The sequence below is a fragment of the Manis pentadactyla genome, chromosome 5, assembly GCF_030020395.1.
Source record: "Manis pentadactyla isolate mManPen7 chromosome 5, mManPen7.hap1, whole genome shotgun sequence".
NCBI classification, from domain to species: Eukaryota; Metazoa; Chordata; class Mammalia; order Pholidota; family Manidae; genus Manis; species Manis pentadactyla.
Genome location: NC_080023.1, coordinates 33855275 through 33872283, shown reverse-complemented (window position 1 = coordinate 33872283; position 17009 = coordinate 33855275). Strand labels below are relative to the sequence as shown.

The following is a 17009-nucleotide window of genomic DNA, read 5'->3' as shown; positions in this document are numbered from 1 at the left end:
TAGCGAATCAGAAACAAAAGCATCATTTCTGTTTAAATAATTTGTCACTTCTGAGGTATCTTTGCATCTAATTTTTCCCCTCTTTTTTTAAATAGCATTTTCCAGCCTGTTCAATATGGAAAAGATACTTGATTGTATGGTTGTACAAACTCCAGAATAAAAAAGATTAGAAATTAGAATGTGTTATAAGAACGAAGTATTTCCTTGCCTTTCAATAGTAGTGTGACCTTGGAAGAGTCAAGTTATTTCTCTTGGTTCCAGATACCTTGTTTTTTAAATGGAGATAATAATAGAGTCTTATTTGAAGGGCTAAAGCAAACAAGGCCTGAAGGTTTCTTCCTACACTAAGATCCTTTGAAATTAGAATTCAGTTGATAGGGAATCAGGAAATATCTGCTGCCCTGCCTACGTTATATGTAAACTGAGTGTGCAACTCATGGCAAGTCCTTTAACTTCTCTAGGCCTCCAGAGAAACCAGCTTTTCTTTGAAGTCTCTTTGAAGTCAGGTCTCAGTCACCCGTAGTGGTGGAGGTTGAGGGAGCCATGTCAAACAGATGTCCTGGTGTCTGCAAGACCTTGATCTCTCTCTCTGCAGGGCCTGGGTCCACCTCTTATTTGGTGGGTATGAGGAGCAAGACTAAAAAATTGGTTCAGGAAATATTTTCTGCACACTTGCCATGTGCTATATGTTGGGAATAACACAGTGAACACTCAGACAAGTCCCTGCTCTCTTACATTTTAATGGTAGGAAACATGATAAAGAGGTAAATGGAAAATGAATTAAGACTAATGATAAGTGTTAGGAAGAAAATGGAAGAATGCTATAATAGAGAACAGCAGACAGGAGCCATGGACTTAACTTGGATCTGCAGAGGGCTTTCTGGAGTATTTAAGCTGAGCCTTAAAGGATGATAAAAATACAGCCACGGGAAGAACATTCCAGGCCAAGGGAAAGGCAAGTACAACCATCGAGGCCTTGAGAATGGAAAGGGTCCGGATATTCCAGGACCTGACAAATGCCAGTGTGCAAAGTATGTAGTGACTAAGGGAAAGATGGCCTGAGATGAGGCCATGAGGCAGGTAGGAGCCCTTCCTGTAAGGGCTGACAGGCTACAGTTAAGGTGACCAATCACTCCTGCTTGCCCAGAACTGAGGAGTTTCCTGGGATGTGGGATTTTCAGTGCTTAAACTGGGAAAGTCCTGGGCTGGACAGGATGAGTTGATCGCCCTAGCCACTGGAGGGGTGTGCTTTACCCTGTCTGTGATCAGTAGTCACTGAAGGGTTTTAAGTAGGGAGATGATACATCTCTGTTTTCAAAGGTCGCTCTTGGTAATTTTTGTGGGGCAAATGCATGGAGAGGATCAAGATGGAAAAGGAGGAGGCCAGTTAGCCAATTATGGCCATCGTCCATGCAAGAGAGGACAGTGGGTTAAATAGACCGGTGGCATTGAAAGTGGAGAGATGTAGATGGATACAAGATACATTTTGAAGTTAGAATGAACAGTACTTGTGTATGTATGTAATAGAAGGAAGAGGAGTTAAAGATGACTCCTGGGCTTCTGGTTTTAACAGCGGGGTAATTCATTTTGCCCACAGAGGGAAATCCGAGAAGGACATGATATGGAAGCTGGGGAAGGACAGGGATGGGGGTATCTAGAGTTTCAGTGGGAGGAAAATGCGATACTCAGAGTGAAGACACTCTTATTGTTAATGTTCAGAGTATTTTGTAAGCAGTAACTAATTAGTTGTCATAACACTTGTTCTGAGTTGTTAATTACCTGTGCCCCATTTTACAGGCTCTGGTGAAGAGCAACTGTCAGTAATTTGCCTAAGGCTGGAGTAAATTACAGAAATAACAGCAGCACCAATTAATTCCTGGTAGTCCTATACTCTGCCAATCTTTTAAAAGAGTAACTCTTTTGGTTAGGACAAGTATACTGAATGATATTTGGGAAGAGGAAGGCATGGATTTTGAGGTCCATATTCCGGGAGTCGTGTTTTGGCTTTGCCTGTTACTACTTATGTGACATGGACATATAAATAAGAATTTTATCCCTGAGCCTCCAGTTTCCTATGAGATAGTAATTACCTTACAGTCAAATACTAAATGCTCTTACTGACTATTGTATTCTCTGCCTAGAAACAGTCTTGTTCAGAACACCGACTGTCATTCTGTTAGAGAGCCTTTGATCACTCTATAATACGTTGGTGGCACCTCCACCCAGAGGTTCTGTCTACCCCCTTAACCTGGTTTGATTTCTCTTTATAGCACTTATTACCACCTGACCTATTACATGTCCATTTCCGTAAGATGAAGGGTTTTGTTTGTTTTGTTTCCTGCCACATCCCCAGAGCCTAGAGCAATGCCTGGCACAAGTGAATGCTCAATAATATTTGTTAAATGAGTGAGTAAGTGAAATGAAATTATACACAATAAATACTTCACATGATGTTTGCACATGGTAGGAACTCAATAATTGTTAGCACTTAGTAGATAAGAATAGAAATTGGGAAACCACTCAATTTTAAAGTTCCTTGTCTAAGACACTATTTTAGCAGTACTTCTTTATATATGTATATTAAAAGCAAATCTTTAGGCTATTCTTGAAAAGTTATTTACCAATTTTATACTTCACTTGGTTCATGAATAGAAAGACCGTCTTTGCTATTCCATGATGATTCTCATAATCATTTTGTGGTTTGCAGTTATGTAGTCATGAGAACAAACCACTTAATGCACAAATTCACACACAGCCTGTGTGCAAACAAATAAAACTGATGGTGGCTCAAAAGTATGCTACCACCACTTAAGTTTGGAAGTTCTATTTTTAAATAATTGAGATGAAAATTGACCAACAGATGCTCTGTCATCCCTCTGACCTCCCAGGGAAGAATGACCAACTCTGTAGGTAACTCTCCCTCTGTGAAAGTACTCAGCTGCTCAATATTTGATTATAAATTTGATTATAAATGGTTCATTCTTAATTTCTATAATCTAGTAGTATGGGTCTTATCATTCCTGTCATTATCTTTCTTTTAACCTCATCTCCTTTAAATATTTGTTCAAATACTACCTTACAGGTGAGGTCTATTCCGACCAGTCCCCCTCTGCCCTCAGGACTCCTGGTCTCCCTCACCCTGCTCTATTTTTTAAACCACAGCACTTGACGCTTTAAAGCTACTACAAAATTTACTTATTTATTATGTTCATTGTTTGTGTCCTCCCAATGAAAATGTAAGTTCCACCAGCATTGGAATTGTTACCTGTTTTTTTTACTTACATATCCCCAGAACCTAGAACATAATTTGTTATCTCATCAATGAATGAATCAAACTAAACTCTGAGACTGAACAAAACATAAGATTGTTGGAAGTTAGGGAGACAAGATGGGAATCGCAGTCCCTGGTCTCAAGTCACACCAGATGAATGTAATTGCACGACCCTGCATGATGCCAGTGTGACTTCCAGCTGTGACGATGGCGAAGGCTGTCACTAGCTTGGCTCTCTCCAAAGCGACTTTTCCGTTTCCCTCCTACACACCCCACTTCAATCTCCATTTGGGCACCAGCCCTCAGGTCAGTTATTTTACGGCTACTTCTTGTTAACTGTCTCCTTCCCCATCTTCCTGACTTTCCGTCTTCCATCCCTTACTAGGAATAAAAGAATAAACAAAATGAATGAAGCAATCAATTGATAAGTCAACAAACATTTTCTGAGTATCTGCTATATATTTAGGGCCAGCAAGCATACAGTAGATCCCAATGGTTGCACCAGCAGCTTTAAGGCTGGACAGAGGTTGAAATCCTGGCTTTGCCTCTTACTAGCTAGTTGACTAGGGATAGTCACTTAACTCCAGTTTCCCCATCTGTGAAATGGGAATAATAATAGCATGTACCTCAGAGGCTCTTCTGAAGAGCAAGTGAGATAATGAGTATGAAATACTTAGAATAATGCTAGACACAAATTAAATGGTCCATAAATATTAGCTCTTAAGATTAATTCTGTCCTAGGGCCCTGTGGGGAATAGGCTGTGTGTCTAAGACTTGATTCTTGTCTCCGAAGAACTTCCCAAGTCATAAGTCAATTGGAAAACAACCCAGGACTGGATATATGACCTAGTATTAATTTGTGTGGTTTAGACTATATAGAGATGTAGTGGTGCTGAAAGGAATAAAAAGAGGGGAGCAGGGAGGGGGGAAGGAAATGACAGAAATTTTGATTTTTAGTATATTTAAGAGGCAAATAATTTACATTATTGGATTTTTAGTATATTAAAAATGTTTATATATAATACATTGTCTCATTTGCCCAAAATATCAAGCTCTGAAATTTTGTCTTTATAGTATTACTCTTCCACATGGATTTTCAGGCTCTCTCATAGGCTTAATTTTTCTCCCCAAAGAATTACCATTTAACAATGGACCATACATGATACATACCTAAAACATGGGCCTCGCTGTTATTTTATTTATTTATTTATTTGGTCTCATATGTTCATTATAGTGTAAATTTTTCCTTTACACATGTTATTTTAAGTTTACAGTATTGTTGTTACTGTTATTCCATGATAAAGCTTTGAAACCCCATTCAAATAAGCATTCCCTTGAAGTAACTAAAATAATTTTTCATATGAGGTGCTACTCAAGTGACATTTTAAAGGAGTTCTACCTCGTACTTCAAATAATAAAGTACACTGAGATGTTGGGTAATAGGTATAGAACCTTTCATACAGCAGGATATAAATGTAAGCTATTAGTATAGAGGGTCTGGCATGGCAAAAAAAAGCTTTCTTTATTCTGAGGTTACTAACAATGTCCTCTACTCTGGAAAATAGGTATGTAACTTTACAGTTATATAGAGAAACCTTAACCAAGTAATCAAGGTTAATATGACCACTAATGAGACGCACGAACATCCTATTCCCCCAGAAATGATGCACCAAGGACACATCACTTCGGTGGGACTCCTACCAAAAAGACAACTTCAATCTAATCATGAGTAAACATCAGACAAACCCAAACTGCAAGACGTTCTATAAAATAATTAGCTGCTACTCATCAATAGTGTCAAGGTCAGGAAAGAAATGGAAAGACTGAGCAACCACGGCAGATTGGAGGAAACTAAGAAGACACAACTAAATTCAAGAGCCTGTGTTGGATGCTGGACTTTAGTGGGAAAATGCTGAAATTCAAATAAGGTTTATAGTTTAGTTGATAGACTTTTATCTATGTTAACTTTCTGGCTTTAATAATTGTACTATAGTTATGAAAGATGTTAACATTAGGATTAGGGTAAGGGGTAGTTGTGAACTTTCTGTATTATTTTTGCTACTTTTCTGTAAGTCTAACCACTATTTAAAAGTGAAAAGCTGAACAAACAACCAACCAAAACAAAAAGAGCTCTCTGTGACTGACATTCAAACCATGAGTCGTAACCAACAGAATGCACTTCAAATTCTAGGTCCAAGCTGCATGAAGATTGTTTGATGATTGATTTATGGAATTGTATTGCAAGACACCTGCCTGGTATCTCAGAGCTAGGTCATGTGTTTTGGGTATCAGGGAATAAATAAATAGGAAAAAGAATAAGTAATAGTTCAGCTTCAGTTAACCTATGTACAAATTTTCAATCTCAAACCAGAAAGTATGTCGGCATTTAAAGAATAACTAACATTTATGTGGCACTTACCATGTACTAGGTACTTCTCTAAGTGTGTTACAAATTTTAACATAATTTAATCTTCTTGCCAACCTTACGAGGGTAGGTAGCATTATCCCTTTCCCACATATGATGAGACTGGGACACAGATTTTTTTATCCTACAAAATATATGCTTTTTATTAAGGTAACATTGATATACATTAGGAAGGTTTCACATGAAAATGTGGTCACCCATATTATCAAATCCCCCCCATACCCCACTGCAGTCACTGTCCATCAGTGTAGTAAGATGCCACAGAGTCACTACTTGTCTTCTCTGTGCTATACTGTTGAGACACAGATTTTAAGTTGCCCAATGTCACAATACTGTTAAATGGGAAAGCCAGGGTTCAAACCCAAGCAGTCTGGCTCTAGAATCTACAGACTTATGCAAGATACTGCTCTGCCCTCCACATAGGTTTTGTGTTACTGGAAATTTTATTTTGAATTACCTATGATTTGGGGAGCACCAATGTCTGTCAGTGTTTAGGGTTTTGAGGCCTGAACCCTTTTGGTCCTAAATTTTGTCCAAAGGTGGCCTGGTACGCCGCTCAGACCCACCCTGCCTTGTCCTGGGGTTAGGAGAGGGCATTGGAACCACAGTCAGGTCAGCTCACTGGTCTAGTTTTGTCCCAGAAGCCTGAAAAGAAAAGATTCCCTTCCCAAACCCAGGGCTTAGCTCTCTGTTTTAGGAGTGGGTTTTGTTTTCTCTCCACAAAAACAGAATGAAATGTATGCTATATAATCAGTGAGTTTGCAAAGCAAGGATTCCAACTCCCTCTGATGTTATCAGAACTAAACATGGGAACCAAGAGGCTTCTAAAACTATTGGTGAGTCAACTCAACTAGAAAAACAGAAAATATGCTACCTGGCATGGCTGGACCTGAGCGGGTGGAGGAAAAGTAAATTTCTATTCATAAAGTCTGATTCATTTAGAAAAAGAAAAAGTCACATGCCATCAGATTGGGATTTGTGCTCACTGTTCTGAGGAAAAGTACAGAGCCTTGATACTCTCAGGGGTGACTAAGCCATTATTTCACTCTGAACACAAAGAACTGTTGCTTTGCACACCCCCTCACTGTAATTAGCTCTTGCAAACAGGGATGAAGAATCGAACATGAGAGGTTCTTGGCTGTGTGCCAAGCACTCAGAATTATTTTATTTTGGTTAAGGAAACAGAGGATAAGAAGGCCATGTCTCCCAGCCTGTTTCTTCATGGGCCCCTGACTTACATGCCGTGGGATGGTAGTTATGCTCTTTTCTCTTTGAAAGTGATTGCAAGAGACCCGGATTATACTTGCTGGTTTGAGCCAGCGCTGTGCTGGTAAATGTTTGACCAGCTTCGGGGGAGGTCCAACACTGATTTGTACTGTTTGCTAATTTCTGTAGTGTAAATACTCTTTCCTTGGCTGATTTCAAGCTGCTAATCACTGAATGAGGAGCTGGGAAGTGATATACAGTAGCACACCATTTTATCTTCTTTCCACCATTCAAAGTAGGATTGATGTAAATAACCTTAAAAACACAGATAACAGTAGTAAAAAGACATAATGATTAGGAGAAGATACTTTTTGAAGTATATGCTAGTTCATTTTACATTTAATTCATTTCATTTAAGTTTGTATCACTGAATTTTAATAATGTCTGGGTTTAACAACTCGCTCCAGCTGTGAGACCCAGAACAAGGCAGCCCCAGACCCACTGATTTAGCTCTGTGGCCAAGGCCACTGTATGCTGGGGGATGCAGAAGAGCTCCCGTAGATCAGCCACTGCAGAACGGAGCCCACCCATTCTCAGCCAGGGCTTCTGAGTTCTCATTTTGTGAGGACAGTCATTCTAGCGTGCTTTGCCTCACTTTACTATCGACAAAACAGAAGACCACCTCCATTCCTGGTTACAGAGTCTGTAGTTTATCTAATCCAAGCCTCTGGTTTTGCAAAAGAGGAAGGTAAGTGTCAAAAGAGTCATATAATAGTAACAATAATAGCATTGATTAAACTCCTACATGCCTGCTGCTGTACTAGGCGCATTACACACAGTATCTCACTCACCAAAATCATACAAAAATGTCCTGTTGGCACCTCAGGATCATGGTTCACCATACAGCAATCTTCCTCTTAACTTTGCATTTTCATCAATTGAGCTGCCTTCTATTTATTCTTTGAGAGTAAAGACTAGGGTTTTGTCATTTTTACATACTCTGCCATACCTTGCCCAGAGCCTGGTATACAATAGGTGCCTGATAAACATTTACTGAATTATATTGAGACATTTAGGCTCCAGACCCAGATAACGTCTTGAAAAACACTCCTCAGTATTCCCTGTCTTGCCAAAAGTATTTTTTGGTAGTAAAATATACCTATTATAAAATTTTACCATTTAATCATTTTTAAATGCACTGTGGTATTCAGCACATCAGTGTGGGAATCCTGAAGGGTGAAGGAGGGGTGAGGCAGTATCGCCCGCCAGAACGCGGTTCAGAGAGTAGGAGATGTATGTTCCTCCTGTGCCACTATGAGCTTTGGCACCTTCAGACTTCACATGCCTGGGCCTTTGTGTTCTCGCCTGTGAAATGAGAACATTTGACCACATGAGTTCTAAGGTCGTTTTCCCGTTTCACATTCTGCATCTGTCTCTAACGGGTTTGAAAAGTTCAGAACTCCTTAAGGGAACTGAGGAGGCTGAAGTCCTGAGTAGGTAGAGAAGAGGCTTCCTCACGCAGGTCCTCAGTGGGACTAAGACTCCCAGGTCAACTGTGCCACCTGCTTGAGTCATCTGGTTTCCCACATCCTCTTTTAAAGGGGCTACGCACCATCCCTCCACACAAATATTCAATTTCAAGTTAATGTGGCCCGGTTCTAAAAGGCCAAACAGCTCCTTTGTTGGCCTTGATGACTCATAGGGACAGTTTGCCACCTATTTTATTCTGACTACAATCCAGAATTACGGCATGGTAGGTTACTGAGTCTTTTGCTTGATTTTTTTTAAAGGTAAAATTTAAAATTAATCTGTGGTTATTTTCTGGTATGCTTGCCCAGATGGTACTTTCAGAGATAAAACTGTACAGCCCAAAGAGGTTTCACATATGCTCTGTGTGTTCCCTGCACTGTTTCTCAGTTATCAACATTTCTGCTTAAGCAAACTGTTTTCCTGAGCCCAGAAACTTAGACATTCAATGATGGAAACTAACGGGGGAAGCTCCCAGGGTCTGATTAGCCTGGAGCCATCTTTTGCCTCTGTTTGATTAAACATCCAAATAAGATTATACATAATTCTATTTGGATACTCACTTTGATTATGAACATTTAGAAAATTCACCATTATTGGTGTACTGATAATGAACATTGTATAAAACACTTGTATATTGCCATTCACAAAGTATCTTTAAAATATGACCTTATTTGATCCATATTATCCCCTGGGAAAGTATAGGAGGGTAGATACGAGGTTAAGCTTTAGAGTCACCGAAATGCATTTGAATCCCAGCTCTGCTCTTAGATTTGTTTAGTCTTGATGTCTTTACCTGTAAAATAGGAATGGTAATACCTCATTCATACAGTTGTGGGCAGATTCAGAGATAATATGAAGAGCCTAGCTCAGTGCCTGGCACATACAGCACTTAATAAATGGTAGTTATTACTACTGTTCAAATTATTCTCCTTTTCTACAGGAAGGAACTGAGGCTTAAAAAGATGAAGGGATTGACTCAGGGTTGTGAATACCATAAGTGATAAAACTATGATTCATTTTTAGGTTTCTTAGGTCTTCTGGATTCAAAACAGAATCTGTTCTTTCCACGGTGATGACACTACCACCTCAAAAAACACTAGGGTGCCTAGTTTTGTAATTCAGCTTGTTGAAAAGTATCGGCTGATTTTTGTTTTATTTACTGTTTTCCTTCTTTCATTTACCTCTTGACAGTTCCTTTTCTCTCTTTATCTTTCCTGTAATAGAACCCAAATAAGGGAATTGGAAATGAAGAAAAATAAAAATAGTCCTTGGATTGGTTTCTGACTCATCATCTTATAGTCAACCAGATCCAAATTACATTCACTGGCCTACCTCTTTGAAAGCCTCCGAATGTTCCCTTAGATCTCGGGAGCTGGAAGTTTTCGTCTGTGTCATCTAGCACAGGTCCCTCATGAAGCAGAGGAAAGTGCAGAGGCAAAGTCACTGCAGGAAGTTTGCACTGGTGGAGGAGCCAGAACCGGAACCCACTCGTCCAAGATTCCGGTCCAGGTTTCTTTCTTCTTCGTTTTGCTCCTCAACGAGAGTTCTCTCTCCTCTCTCCTTTTGCTAAAATTAATATACTTTATCTTCCTAATCCTGTGGGATGGTTTCGAGGGTCATTTTAAATATCAGTGGGTTACACAATGGGACACTTGAGCTATCACAGTCATAAGACCAGCCCGGCTTCTTTGGAAATCACGGCTGTCAGGATGGGAGTCTCCTCCCAGGGGTTTTGTTCTGGTGTTAGGGTGGTAACAAGAGGCTTTCTCGTGACATACCTAAGCCTTCCTGCTTGGGGCTGAATTAAAAGTAGGGCAGTGCTTGCCAGTCCCGTGGTATTTCCGTGTCCCTATAGTCATAACCAATATTAGGAAGTGTGAACATTTAAATCCTGGGCTTATAGACCTCCCCCCTCCCTCTCTTCCTTTTTCTTTTGTCCTTCCTTCCTTTCTTTCCTTCTTTTTAACCTAAGCACATGGTGAAACCCAAATTTGGAGATTTTCCAAAGGTTAGGTCTCTTTAAACTTGATCCTCTAAACAAGCCTTCCCCCTTCTTTCTCCCACGGCCACAGTGCCTACCTCACAATGCCCCCAAAGGCAGTGATTTTACAAGTGCACGGAGGAGAAAAAAAATGATAGATGCACAGAATTTTGAGTTATGCTTCCTGACTATTTGGAGCACATGACTTAAATCAAACAGCAACAGTCATCTTGTATTTTAAACTGGGTGCGGATTGTTTTCAAATCCTCGTTGTCATTTAGACCCAGCTTTCATTCCCTACTAGGAGACCTTGGGCAAGTCATTAACTTAACCTCTCTGAGCTTGTTTTTCCTTCTGTAGAATGGCAATGGTAAGAGCTCAAAGCTACTGAACTTAAATTTACAATAATAATAGTATAATAATAGCTCAAATTTCTCTGATAAGAGAGATAAATAAGTGCTATCTGCCTGGCCCATGACAAGCCCTTAAAGCAATGTGAATACTTCTTCCTTCCTTGTCTATTTAGTGCCTCTACTGCCCCTTTCATGGTTGCTCCCCTTCTTTTCAAATCTGCCTTGATTCTTCCCAGATCTCATTCAGTGACATAGTGGAACATGGGTTCATTTTCCTGGGCCAACTCTTGTTTCCTACAGTGCTGGCTTTTTAGTTCATTTCCATTTTTGCTCAGCAGGGAAGACCAGCTCTGCTTCTCATGGTTCTGGAATTTGTGTTTCTGTTTGTTTGTTTGAAGTCTAACTTCACAGGGGATCAGCCTGTGCCATCCATCCTTGCTAGTCCTGGTTCTGCAGAGGGAATCAGATCTCCACTGGCAGTGAGATTTTAAAATAACACCGTAGGCAAAGCAGAGAAAGTCAGCTGAAATCAGCCTTCCCAAAAGACAGGGTGCTTTCTCAACCAACAGTTTTGGATTCCTCTCCAGGGTTATATCTCCTTTTGAGCTATTTATTTAGCCTTCAGCTTACTGCAGAGCTGGTTTTCACCCTATGATAAAAGCTACAAAGATAGCAGCTTTACGGACTGATGGCATCTTTAAGTTGCCTCCAGCTTATCTACAGCAATTTTCATATGGCCATTGCACTAGCCCTCAGGCCTCCCTTACTGGTTTTTCACACCCTTGGAATTTACTCCACAGATTCCTAGTGACCTGGGCAAGTCTGCTTGGAGACCTGCCTTGCATTGAAAGAGAGCCCCTTCTTTGCAGTAAGATCCCAATCAGGGACAATATGATGGGAGGGGCAAGGAGAGGTTTCCTAACCTCCTCTCAAGGAGCAAAAGAATTCTCCTTTGCCGGGAAGAGCTGGGTCAGGAACATGGTTTTCATTTTCTCACTGTGTAGACCGGGAAACCACAGCAGGAGGGTCATATATTCATTCATCAAATGTTTATTGGACATCTATTCTGTCAAGGCAGTCTGCTAGGACCTAGGCTGGCAAAGATGAGTATGTCATAATTCTTAGTGAGCAAAGCCAAATATGCCAGTATGTAAGTACCATGCTGTACGGTGCACTGAGTGAGAGAGGCCTGTGTAAAGGGCCAAGGATCTCAGGGGATGGAGGTTCTCCCGCTGTGTATGTGGAGTGTGGTGGTTTGGAACTAGCATCATAGTGGAGGAGATTGCTCAACACTGCCCTCAGGAATGAGGAGCTCAACCCACTGGGGACAGGGGACATTTGGGCCAAGGTGGGAGAGTCAGAAGGGACTGTTTGGTTCGGATCCCTCCAGAAGTAGGCCCAGAAACAAGGATGCACTAGTTAATTGCGAGATGATCCCAGGAAACAGCAGTAGGGGAATAGAGAATGCAACCAGGAGTGGAAGAAGGGTGTGTTATCAAGATAGCTGCCATTGTGGGCAGTTGGAGCTCAATCCCTTTGGACAGTTCTGTGAGTCAGTATAGTGTAAAGCATGTCTCAGAATTAACCCAACAGGAGGGCAAGGAAGCTGGGGTGGGGGAGTGCTTCCGGGGACACTTCTGGCTTGCCCTGCCTAGGGTCCTCCCATAGCCAAAGAAAAGCTGCAGAAAGAGAGATGCAGGTGTTTGCAGCAACTTTTAGTGTGTGTGGACAGGTAAATGTGGCCTGATGTGAGCAAGACCCCTAGTGGGTATGCTGTAGGGGACTAAAGATTGAACCATGAAAAGAGCACTATGAATTATGGGCTCTTTAATGAAGTGGCAAGAGAAACAACTGAAATGGTAAGTGAGAGTCAAATTGTATGCCTTGCTAAAGGGTTAGATCTTAATTCGATAGGGAATGGGAGTCACCAAGGGATCTGGGCAGCAGAGAGCTCTGGTCAGATGAGCCAAGTGCCTCATATGCAGGACGGGTCATATATGGGAGGACAGAGCGACACGGACACCAGCCCTGCCAGCACACGGTATGGGTATGGATGAATCCACAGCCTTTACGGAGACGTGAGTAGATTGTACTCCCAGGCAAAACAGGCTCCTTATGCTATTTTGATAATTAGTTGTGCATGTCTCTGCTTACCCAACGAGACCATCAGTTTGTGGGGTGTGATTTCATGCACCATGCTGAGCCCAGTACCTAGTACAGGGTCTAGCCCATGGCAGGGACTCAGAAAGTATTCGATAGATGGATGACTAGACTGGTTTATACTCTAGCGCTACCTAGAGCTATTCACTGTGCTTAATAGCAGGATTGTCCTTAGTCCCAAGGACAATAGATTATCTTGAGTATGCATTTAGGAAGTGGACAGGAAAGGCAATACGGATGGGATTCTCTGAAGTATTTTGGAACTCCTTCCCTATAAGGCCAGAGCTGGTCACAGAAGGTGCATCCTTCCCTCTTTACTGCTCCAGCAAAGCCTCGGTGGAACTGTGCCCAGTGGTCACTTCCATGGAAGACTGTTTGCCACAACCCCAGTGTCATCACAGGAGGGTGGACTTTCCCTCTGGCCCTGGCCAGCTAAGTGGCCTAGCCCCTCTTTCTGCCTAGATCACACTGCAGTTAGTTGCTTCTGGTTGCCAACCAGAGAATGAGGCTATCATTGTCATTCAACAAGAGGATAGTTTGCTGAAGCGACTGTGTGACCTTTTCAGAAAATCCCCATGGAAAGGGGAAATATCCTGATGGTAAACAAGAGGAAAACAGAAATAATTCAGTAGTTGAAATCATTTCTGGAGTGGGGCTCCACACCCAGTAATTCTGACCCAGATAGATCCCAAGGTAGAGGAGAATTGGTAGGATCCTACCACCACAGAATTGGTAAAGAACCTCTAAACGTCAATCAGTCCAACCTCTGCTGTAGGCAAAACCAAACTGAACTCATTAAACAAGCTATACTTCAAACATTTTTGGAAAGGAGATTCTTTATCTTTTCCTATCTGGGATCAAAAATATTTTTTGAGTAAGAAACCCTTCAAAAAAGTATTGGAATTTATGACTTGGAAATTTGTTTCAGAGTTGAGGAAACTGAAGCAGAACCAGTACTAAAACATTGTCTCTTGTCTCATAGTTTAGAAACTCCCTTTAATCACTCATCAAGCATTCCTTGAGTGTCTTGCATGTGGACCTCTTATTGGAACTGGGAAAACAAGACAGTTTCTGCACCCCTAGGAGGGAGCTCATAATCCAGGTCAGCAGAAATATTTGCATTTAATCCACTATAACTAAATGTCACCAATGCTACAACAAAAGTATGTTCAAATGCATCTTGAAGATTTACCAAGGGTCTCTTTTTGTTTTTAAAAAAATGGGTGCTAATATTTATAACATATTATAAAAGCTTCTCCTTCCTGCTTTCAAACTTTGTGTCAATTTTAAAAAAGTGTATTCACTGAGGCACACACTAAATAACAATTACGTAAATCCATGAATTTTACTGTAAAAGCAGAAAGCACATGTCCCCATCTCAAGTGTGTAGTATCAGGCTCTTATTTGTCCCAAAGGTTCAAAGGAGCTGAAGTCATGTCCATTTACCTTTCTACTGCCTATAGCCTTGGAAACATGGTCACTATGCTGATGATAAATGGGATCAGTTACTAAGATAAAATAAAAAATTTTCTTTAAAAAAAAAGGAAGAATGAAGAAAAAGAAAATCTTACTACTTGTCCAGGTTTGTTGTAAAAACCACAATAAAACACTTAATATTTTTGAGTGGAGGAGTATGGATCATTAGCCCATGGCCTGGTTGTTATTGCCAAAGTAATCAGCTGGGGTTACAATGTGATTTTATTTGAGCAATACTCTGTCATTTAGGCCCTGAAAGAAAAATACTGGTAGACTATACTAAAACCTACTATTTTTAAAAAGAAAAAATGCATGAGTCTTACCAAAGTTAAGAAAGGAGATACTACCACGAAGATAGCTTTCTAAGAAAAGTAAAACATGAGAGGGAAAATGTCCCTATGGACAGACTGGTATGTATGTTTGAATTTTACTAACTCCACCACTGCTATTTCATATGACCCTTCATTCACAATCAAACTTGTAAGTGTGGGTCAGTGATGCATTGCAGTAAAAAATGCCACTTAGGTTCAAAAAACAAATCTCCTTCAACTCCACTATTACATAGTCAGTAATGATATACTTTCAACTGTCTGCCGCATAGCTGGATGCTGTAGAGGGCCTGTTCCAATCACTCATGAGATGCCCCACTCTCCTACCTGCACATCTTCAATCCTCTCTATGAACTCCTATTTTGACTGATGGCCACAGGAAGCTAGAAACCTTGGAAGTAGTTGCCTCCACTTTTTTCTCACTGTCACCCACTCCCTTCTTCCTTACCATATTCAATTGATCATCAGATTCTCAGTTCTATTTATTCAATACACCAGGCAGAGTTCCACTGCAGTAAATAGAAATCACTCTAGCTGTTTTAAGCAGAAAGGAATTTAATATATGCAATTAGGTGCTTACACAAGTGTTGGAAAAGTAGGCACTTTCTTACAACTCAAGGTGTGACTTCCATAGTAACACTGCAGAACTGGCCTGCCTGGGGAGCTTCTGCATGTGCCATAGTCAGGAAGGTAGGGAATCAGAAAATCACCACCAGAGCTACTGACTTCAGGGACACACCACTCTTGTTGCAATGTGGGATCAGAAAGCTACCATTGCCTTAATTGCAGCAGAGCCATATTGCTAGATCCACACGAGCCAAAAATGGGTACTCTTTACTCTGTTCTCTACCCATAAAGTTAGAGCAGCACCCTGGGCTTTTGCCACAGGAATATTCCACGTGTTTGTGACTGTGCTTGTTAGAAGAAACAGCAAAAGCAGCCAGAAACCTGGCCTCCTTCTCGCTTTTATCTTCCAAATCTTGCACAAATGGATCTGTCAGAATTCACATTACATCTGGCACTTTAACTGCAAAGGAGTCTGGGAAATGTAGTTTTTAGCTTTCCAGCCTCTCAGTACAGGAAGGCACGCTGGAAGGACAGTGGAATGGGATAATCCATAGTATCTACCACATTTGACGTCTCTTGGACAGTTGCTCTATGGACCTTATCATCTCTTACCTGAACCATTGCAATTTCCTCATAACTAGTCTCTCTGCTCCCAAGTTCTCCCCTCTTCAATCCACCTCTGTGTTGCACTTGAGTTTTCTTTCATGATCACACCCAGGATCCTGTCACTTTTCTGCTCAAAATCTTGTCACCCCATAATAATAAAGACCATTGTTCTTTCAAGCCTCTCAACCATCTGGCCCAACCTCACCTTACCAGCTACAAATCCTGCCACTTCACCACATCCCCAGCTTTGTGATCCAGGTTCTAAAGGCTTTCACCCCCTATCCCCCCAATCTTGTCCTTGTTCCTGAAGTTTCTCTGACTAGAATGCTCTGCTACCTTTCATTTTCTCATTTTTCAGTTCTCTGTTCAAATGTTACCACTTTAGGAAGTTTCCGTTTTCCCTCTTCCACACAGGTAGCATTGATGGGTTCTTCTTGGCATTTTGCATCCATCTCTATTGACCTCCTCACTTTGTATTATGTATAGTTACATATGTGTCTCTCTTTCCAATGTGAGAGAATGGACCATGTATCTATTCATCTGTGTATCTCCAATGTATGACTCTGGGTAGATACTCAATATGTATTTGTTGAACAAGTCTAAGTTAGACTGCCACTAACTTCCTGAGTTTACATGCTGTAAAGCTATTTGGCTGGTTGCTTATAATTGAATTCTATTTGTCATAGAATATGAGTTCCTTGAAGATAGGGACTATATCTCATTTATTTTCTATATTCAGCTCGACGCACAGAACCTGACACATGGTAGATGCTTGATAAATATTTGTGGGATAAAACAATGGATGGGAGGTTGGACGAATACCCTTTCCATAGGGCTTACAACATCTAGTGCTGTTCCCAGCACCCCACTGACAGTAACACATGGAATCTTCTTAACACTCCTATGCAGTGGGTACTGATGAAGAAGGAGTCTTAAGGTCCTGGATGGTCAGGCTATTTGCCCCCAGTCACACAGTGAATAAGTGGCAGAGACAGGATTCAGATTCATGCATCTAGCTCCAGACTGTGTTTTTACTTACTGTGCTTATAATGGGGATGGATGGATATACAAGCATATTCCAAAAAAAGAAACAATACAAGCAAAA

General features: G+C 40.9%; 2 long non-coding RNA genes across 2 annotated transcripts in view; one reads left to right on the top strand and one right to left on the bottom strand.

Moving 5' to 3' along the window:
* LOC130683780 (uncharacterized) overlaps nucleotides 1-5455 on the top strand; it is a 34800-nt gene extending 29345 nt beyond the window's left edge. Inside the window, exon 3 of the long non-coding RNA XR_008997724.1 lies at nucleotides 4931-5455. This is a non-coding gene — a long non-coding RNA (uncharacterized LOC130683780). The remainder of the gene's footprint in view (nucleotides 1-4930) is intronic.
* Nucleotides 5456-5913: 458 nt separating this feature from the next.
* Nucleotides 5914-10109, bottom strand: LOC118924027 (uncharacterized). Its single transcript, XR_005029432.2, has 3 exons — nucleotides 9765-10109; nucleotides 9099-9225; nucleotides 5914-7629 (listed from the first exon to the last, which is right to left on the bottom strand). It is a non-coding gene; the product is annotated as an uncharacterized LOC118924027 (long non-coding RNA).
* Nucleotides 10110-17009: the final 6900 nt, after the last annotated feature.